This window comes from Cryptotermes secundus, unplaced genomic scaffold (assembly GCF_002891405.2).
Source record: "Cryptotermes secundus unplaced genomic scaffold, Csec_1.0 scaffold373, whole genome shotgun sequence".
Lineage (NCBI taxonomy): Eukaryota > Metazoa > Arthropoda > Insecta > Blattodea > Kalotermitidae > Cryptotermes > Cryptotermes secundus.
The window spans coordinates 994,579-1,003,055 of NW_019720165.1; the positions used below are offsets into that span (position 1 = coordinate 994,579).

At 42.5% G+C, this 8,477-nt stretch overlaps 1 protein-coding gene across 1 annotated transcript in view; it reads right to left on the minus strand.

Annotated features, from left to right (window-relative positions):
• LOC111867309 overlaps positions 1 to 8,079 on the minus strand; it is a 165,003-nt gene extending 156,924 nt beyond the window's left edge. Inside the window, exon 1 of the mRNA XM_023857056.2 lies at positions 7,910 to 8,079. The gene's annotated coding sequence lies outside the window, so the exon portion shown is untranslated. The remainder of the gene's footprint in view (positions 1 to 7,909) is intronic.
• Positions 8,080 to 8,477: the final 398 nt, after the last annotated feature.

The following is an 8,477-nucleotide window of genomic DNA, read 5'->3' on the forward strand; positions in this document are numbered from 1 at the left end:
ACGAATGGGGGAGACGAGGAATGCGTATAGGATATTGGTGGGAAAGCCAGAAGGAAAGAGACCACTGGGAAGACCAAGGCATAGGTGGGTGGACAATAATATAATGAATCTTAGAGAGATAGGATTGGATGGTATTGATTGGACTGATCTGGCTAAGGATATGGATCAGTGGAGGGCTCTTGTGAACACGGTGATGAACCTTCGGGTTCCATAAAATGCTGGGAAATTCTTGAGTAGCTGCAGAATTGGCGGCTCCTCCAGAAGGGCCCAGTTCCATACGTAAGTAAGTACAAATTTTAACGCTTCTAAACATGCAAATGTTTCTCTCTGCATGTTGTTTCCTGTCCCTTTTGCGTCAAAGTATCTACCTCAGCACTCTTTTCATCCTCAATCAGTTTTCTTCCCGCTGGCCAAGTAACCAAGCCTGACGCCCTTACAGAGGAACATGTAAACTACAATCTATATATTTTCATGTTTATTAATGTCAACACGACGAAGAGGAGCCAGTTTCGTCTGCGTGAACTAAAACTCGAGTCAGCAAACATGTTTTTCTTTAGAGGGCAAATGACTTGGGCAGGATTGCATTGTTAGGCTACTAAATGGATTCTAGAGATATTTAACTGCGTGTGATCAACCGCTTAGTTCGAAAGAGAAATGCTGGGTTAATTATCAGTGTAGAAGACGTGTGTGGAAACAACCGTGACCTGCTCTACTGTATTATCCTATAACACTTTAACTTATTATTATTAATTTCTGCTGGAACGTATTACTTAAGTACAGATTCTGTCTATATAAAATTTGTCGGATATAACCTCAAAGATTCCCCCGTCGCCATGTTTGTCATCCATTTCCACAGCAAATCTCAAGTGCCTTGTTGAAATGCTTCATTAGTTATCATCATCAAACCGAGATGTAAAAAAAAAAAAAAAAACGCACACCTGCCATGTCGTTATTGTACAACCGTCATTTTGTTATTCCCGACTGTATCAAATTAAAAAAAAAGGTCACTGTGTTGGCCTCCAATGGCATTACATTAAAGTCAAATTTCGTGAAATCGGTCAACTGGTTCAGAATTTGAAAGAGGGATAGATACATACACACAGACACACACACGTGCACGCACGCACGTGACCTCATAAATCTACTTTCTTTCCCTGGCGGCTGACAACCTTACCGACATCTGTGAGCCGATTGTCTAGAAAATGTGGGAGCCTCGACGTCTCACAACCTTATGGACCTTCACGGTCTGTTACACGGACTTTACCTTTACCTTTTTTTCCCCTTACTTTCTTCCCTTAAGAAAGGAAAATATTCTAAAATGAAATAAAGAGAAGAACTCCAACTTTCACTCAAGGACAGGAATGCATTCAGAAGACGTACCTCTGCAATTACGTAATCACTGCAATGGACATGAAATCACGAATAAGAAATGAATTATGGATTAACCACTATGGTGAAACTCTGACTTCAGGACAAACTTCAGGTTCAGGAGTCCAACAGGACACTGGGTGCCTATCTGCGGTTATGTAACGCATTAGAGAACATGGCTGAAGTAACGACTTAGCAGTGATTCAGTCGATTTCACAAGTCGAAAGGTGGCACTTATTGCAACGGTGACACACTGCATGTGGGTTGGGAGTGACGTGTCCTTCGTCAGGAGCTGGGTGACACTGCCCACAGGTCACCAGCAGTGGTAAACGTGTCGCTGAGATACGTAGTAAAACGGAAGTCTCTTTGCCTTTTTTCCGCGAGAAAGCTGACATAATATGCCACAGGAGAGAGATCAGGGTACAGGATTCATCCTGCATTTTCTGGCGTTCAGAAGAAATATGTTACGATGGCCATTTCTCGAAATGAAAGTTACATTAATTTATCAAATTTCTGCAGTTTCAAAATTTAACTGCACTTTTTTTTTTAAACGCGATCCTTCACTTTTTAATATTTTTATATACTGCAACTTTAATTCCACAAAATATATTTGTCTTACACGAAATTCCACTACTAAGACCATTATTAAATTATTAGCTAAGTTAAAAGCTATCCCTGTAACAGGCCGTGGAGGGCAATTGGTTTGAGACGTCGAGGCTACCACATTTTCCAGACAATCGGCTCACAGATGGTGGTAAGGTTGTCAGCCTTACGTGTTGGATACCCTTTGCCCCACAGGAAGATTCCTAGTATTCATTTCTGTTAGAGGCTGAGTCGACCACAGGGCCATAGTAGCATATTTATGTTTCACCACACATTTTGAAAACCACTTATGAGCACTGTTTTACAATGCACCGCACAACAGACATGCTACAAGTAAATCAAACACACTTTTCTAATGTTATCCCTAGGATGCTTAAGCCAATTCATGTCGTGCTTGTAACGGTGAGATTTTAAAGTTAACTTCAACTGCACTTGTTACTCACAATACTGACAACATATCAAACACAAGCATAACACGAATTGGAATTAAATAACATACGGAAATTATTACTGATAACGTTATCATTGCAGCTCAGAATTCGGTATCAACAACGGACCAAAATTGCATGGCCAAATGACGTTATATAGCCCCTTTTTGCTCTCAACAAGGTAGCTGTGTTTGTAGCCTTCGCAATTGGCGATGCAACACCTAACAGTTCCACCGCATGACGAATCCAAAACAGCAATAAAGCTAATATATTGCATGTGTAGTAACATTAACAGAAGCATGCTTACTGGTTAATGCAAATTAACAAAACATCCGGCATATATGCCGTGCCTGGAGCTCTGTGGGTCTTGTAACCAGACTAGGGCTGATTTGCATTCTTTGTTTCCACCCATCCCAAGAAGCACGGTCAGTACCTGGGACATGAGCCATCAAACTGCACATCGCCTGGCCACTAGTGCCTTACCTTCGCTCCGCCATCAGTCGTCTGGGTTATGTAACCGTGAAGTCTGGTATGTGGGTACCAAAGTTTCGGAGGAACATACTTCTTTCATGTTCAGGGTAACAGACAAGGGCAATTGGTTCCATCTTCACGGCAGAATGTGGGCACTAATGCTGGTACCTACTACCAGACTACACAGTGTCATAAGCCAAGAAACCACAATATGTATAGTCACCACTGTGAAGACCTCATACCTTACACCACGTACTATAATAAATAGTGATTATTATTATTATTATTATTATTAAATTTGCATGTAAATAAACACGAATTGAATTATTATTATTATTATAAGGGAAAGACAGAGTTATCCCTGCAACAGGCCGTGGAGGCCCATAGAGTTGTGAGACGTCGAGGCTCCCACATTTTCTAGAAAATCGGCTAACAGATGGAGGTAAGGTTGTCAGCCTTATGCGCCGGCCGCCCTTTACGCCCCCAGGAAGATTCCTGGTACTCATTTATGTCAGAGGTTGAATCAACCCCAGAGCCATANCCTACTACCAGACTACACAGTGTCATAAGCCAAGAAACCACAATATGTATAGTCACCACTGTGAAGACCTCATACCTTACACCACGTACTATAATAAATAGTGATTATTATTATTATTATTATTATTAAATTTGCATGTAAATAAACACGAATTGAATTATTATTATTATTATAAGGGAAAGACAGAGTTATCCCTGCAACAGGCCGTGGAGGCCCATAGAGTTGTGAGACGTCGAGGCTCCCACATTTTCTAGAAAATCGGCTAACAGATGGAGGTAAGGTTGTCAGCCTTATGCGCCGGCCGCCCTTTACGCCCCCAGGAAGATTCCTGGTACTCATTTATGTCAGAGGTTGAATCAACCCCAGAGCCATAGTGCGGCTTAAAGGATTAGGTAAACTGAAAAAATCCAATGACCTCATCGAGAATCGAACCCGCGACATTCTGGGTTTATTATTATTGTTATTAAAGTAAAGTGATTGGCTGTAGGCTGAATGATCGGGGTTTGATTCCCGCCAGAGCTAGGGTTTTACTTTGCCCTGAAATCCAAACAGCTCTGAGGCCAACCGGAGTTCTATTCTTCTAAAGCAAAGCGGCCGTAGCGTTAAACTAACCACTTACATCCATCTAGTGACAAGGTGAGGCTTTACTCCGACTTCCCCTACACGACAAAAAAAAGGGTGGGTAGAGGCAGTCCTGTACATGGAGGTGCTGAAGACAAGGTACGAGTAGAAGGAATGCCCAGTTACATTTCTGAACGCACGCCATACGCAACCCATGTGGCATAATAACCACCACCTTATTCACTGCTCAATATTTTGGTTTCTGGGAAGTATGAAAGACAGGTCTGCTTGGATTTACAGCTCTTCATACGAATTATAAAAAACGCCACGTTCGACTCTCCTCTGATTTGGAAACGCTGTCATCTTCGAAACGCGATTCGATTCTGTCGCGAGTTAACGGCCCCCGTTATGCAGCGTTTAATGTGGTACAATAAAGCAAATTCTGCTGTGAGAATTTTTTTGAAGACGTACGTCATTTTTATGGTACTGTCCCGGCATTTATCTGCAGAAACTGAGTAAAACCACTAAGAGGAAAGCCTGTAACCCAGCCGTGATTCAAACCAGGTACATCTCCAATACAGCTGCACCAACCCACCGAGCAAGCTGGTGCAGCGGTACCGCCCTACGGTTATATTCATCAAATTCTCGGTTCGAATCTCGGAAGGGACAACTCTTAGAGTGGGCCACGATCACTTCCTTACAGATACTTTCCAATTCATCATCTATCGGTCATCCGATCCTACATACTGACGGCTTCGTATATTAAACCAAAACAAATCATCAACCTGCTTAGGCTGGGGCCACATGAGCCCACGAAGTACGTCCGTTGCAACAAACGTACTTTATGACGGACGTTGCTGAGGACACCACACAGTTCCAGAATGCGGTGCGTAGTTTTTTGTCTGCAATGGAGCCAGAAGAAAGCGTAGCATTCGCCTCTCTTGTTTAATTCTACAATGGACGTCACGACGTTCGTTACAACGGACGCATTTTGTGCGCTCGTGTGGCCCCAGCCTTAATGTAGGCAAAATCGTATCCTTCCCAGTCCCTTCTGAATCACCATGAATAATCTAGACGCATCGTAATTTCGATAAAAGAAAGGTGTGCGAATGAAAAGCAGAAACCGGTCCTGAAACAGTCACGCGCATGAGCGCACTGGGAAGTACCTGTGTTACGTTGCTGTAATCCGGCAGCAGCGCGGTAGTAACACGCTGACGTGTTGCGAGTCATTATAATTCGTCAAACGGGGAACAGTGTCAGATCCACAGCCTATCAAATGCAGGAGTCTGTAAAAACCCTTGTACAAGAAGAAGAGCACGGTTACACAGCACAAGTTTTCGTGAACACGCTATTTTGTTTAAATCGGTTATGCTATCAACAAAAATTACGGTCATAACGTACATACCACCTAACTACACTATCTGAAAAAAAATACATTACTTAGTTGAGAATATATTTTCATTCGCTAATAAAATATTTTCTCACTTTATGGTTTGACAGCAATTACTTACTTACTTATGGAGCTCAGCCCGTCTTGGGGAGCCGCCAATTCTGCAGCTACTCAAGAACTTCCCAGCATTTTATGGAACCCGAAGGTCCATTATCGTGTTCACAAGAGCCCTCCACTGGCCCCTATCCTGAGCCAGATCTATCCAATCCATACCATCCAATCCTATATCTCTAAGATCCATTTTAATATTGTCCACGCACCTACGCCTTGGTCTTCCCAATGGTCTGTTTCCTTCTGTCTTTCCCACCAATATCCTATACGCATTCCTCTTCTGCCCCATTCGTGCTATATGCCCTGCCCACCTCATCCTCCTGGATTTAATCATTCTAATTACACTTTGTAAAGAGTACAAGTTACGAAACTCCTCATTATGCATTGTTCTCCAATCTCCCGTCACTTCATCTCACTTCAATGCAAATATCCTCAACACCCTGTTATCAAACACCTTCAGTCTATGTTCCTCCCTTCAGCAATTATAACAGACATATTAAGAAAAATAAGAAAGTAATTAAGGTTCAAAATTCAGCCAACAAAACTGTGACGTGATGGAAAACAGGTGTGTCTGGATTTGGAATCAGCATATCAGAATTCAGTTATGAAAGTTAGTTTTCCGTTATCTTGTTGGCTAATGCAATTATCCAGATGCATTCTTAACGAGTTCGCATTCCTCCTTAATCTTCTGTTATGCAACTTTGTGCCTTTCAACTGCACAATAAATTATCGCGAATTATACATTAGAAAGAATCTGGAAGCAAGCGGCAGTGGATCTTTATGGTACCTTGAATTTGCCATACGTAAATAGGGAGTAGCACGATGCATGCCTGCGAGCCCCCAAGACATGAATCAGGACCATTATGTATATTTTATACTGACATCCTAGTCCGTGGCCTGGAGTGAATAAGGGAACTACGAGAATATTCCTATCAAGAAACTGGATATCCGGTATAGTAACAGGGCCCCAAACATATTTAATGGCACAACAGTAACCCCATATTTACGTGGAGTAATGGAGGTAAAACCACGAAAAAATACCAAGATATGGTTTTCCGGGAAAGAAACCCAAACCAGAACTTTCAGGGCATCAACTGATGTGTTTCATCTCTCGCCAGTCTGCCACTCAACAGTTCGATGGGGCTTCTGTACCCGCGGAAGTTTCCGTAAACATGGACCTGCTCCCAACAGTCTCCACACATTCAATGATTTAACCGCAACTCAAGTGGACTGCGTTCTGGTTTGGTCACCTTTGGTATTTTATTGCTTATGCGGCTATGCATTCCGCACTACATCCGGCCAGTCAATAAATATACTCAAAAGAAAACTAAACTCGTGTTAAGTTACTTAACATTTCCATACTAGACTTCGTACAATATTATAAACAATCCAATAAAATCTGAACATGACGTGCACTTGCGTTAACAGCCATAACTTCCTGTATGATACAAGCAATCAAAACTCCATGAAGAAGTCACTGTACAACAATCAGTTTCCGGATCTATAGGTGCATTCATGAATAACAAGTTGCAGAAGGAATTTTCACTCACTGAGTTTCGTTATTTAACAACGTCGTTACAACCGATACTTTACATAACGTCGAACGAGGTGGGAAGTGTTCAGTATCCTTACAAGCTGTGATCCATTCACTTAACGTCGCAAATGCTTTGTCACTATTTTTTAGTGGCAACCTTCTCCAGTTATATGAAGTTCTCAAGACGGCGAGCAAACAAAATTACGGTCATTTGCGATGTGACACCGGTTAGTTTGGAACCTACTACCTTACTTTTCCTATTTGTAAAAAAATAAAAAAAGGAAGCTTATGATATCACCTTGCTGTCTGTGCATCCGTCTCCCCCGCCCCGATCTTGCTGCCTATCTGCTTGTGTATCCCGTCCTAAATTTTGCTGAGGCTTACGAAATCGCCTTCCCCAAATTTCTTGTTTTCTATGCCGTCCTTGTCATGTCAAATTGGACTAATAGTTCTTCTCAGAACTTGCTGCTTCACAGTGCATGCTTCTCCAATTCGCATGTCTCAAGTTACTTCAGACTGGTTTAGTTCTATCGAAGCCAAGATATATGTCATGATGCTGTCAGGTAAAGTAAACGTAAATAAAAACATGACTGTGGCAAACTGTGGTAATGATGTGTACCAGATGTAAAACACGGTGTAAACCGCTTCACTGAAGCGAAGTTACCGATTTAGAATGAAAGTGTAGTGGTCATTTTGAATATAATATTCTAGCTTTCGAATTCACAGACTAAGTAAAACCACGAAGAGAGTCGGTAATCTTGGCCACACTGCAAACCTGCCGAATTCGGGTTCAGAGAGTTGCCGGTTCTATCAACTCGTTTGTCACAAATACTATGTATCAGTCACAATTTCTCAAAGGGTACTGAATCTTTCATATAAAGTAGTAATTAATCTAGACCAACCTGAAATCCAATTCTACACGTTGCTGTTTGAGGCTTTGCTTCCTGGTGATATGATTTCACAACACTTTTATGTCCCGAAAATTGGCGCGTTGAGAGGCACAGCGAAGCCTCGCGCGCAAACACTAGTTCAAGCTTCCACCACAACACACACACTACTACACCGTACAACGCTCTCTGACGACGAGCCAGCCGCGTGCAATACGACTACATAGGGGCTGTGGAGGGGAGAGACTGAGCGTGACATCACTCCCTGTTAGCCAATCGCGGTACAACTCTCATGATGTCACCAGCATCAACCAGTGATGGATCCCCAGCAGCGAGCATGGTTAGCAGAGAAACTGGGAGGGGAAGAATTGATTGGACTCAACAGGCAAGGGATATGCTCCAGAAGCGGGATTTATAAACACGCTACTGAACCTTCGGGTTTCATAAAAGTGGGAATTTCTTTACGGACTGTGCAGCTGCTCCAAAGACCGCGCAACATGGAGTCATAATTAACCCCGAAATCACTAATATATCTCGTGACCGCTGGGCCAATCCCGAATACATTAGTTCGCTTTCATCGCAG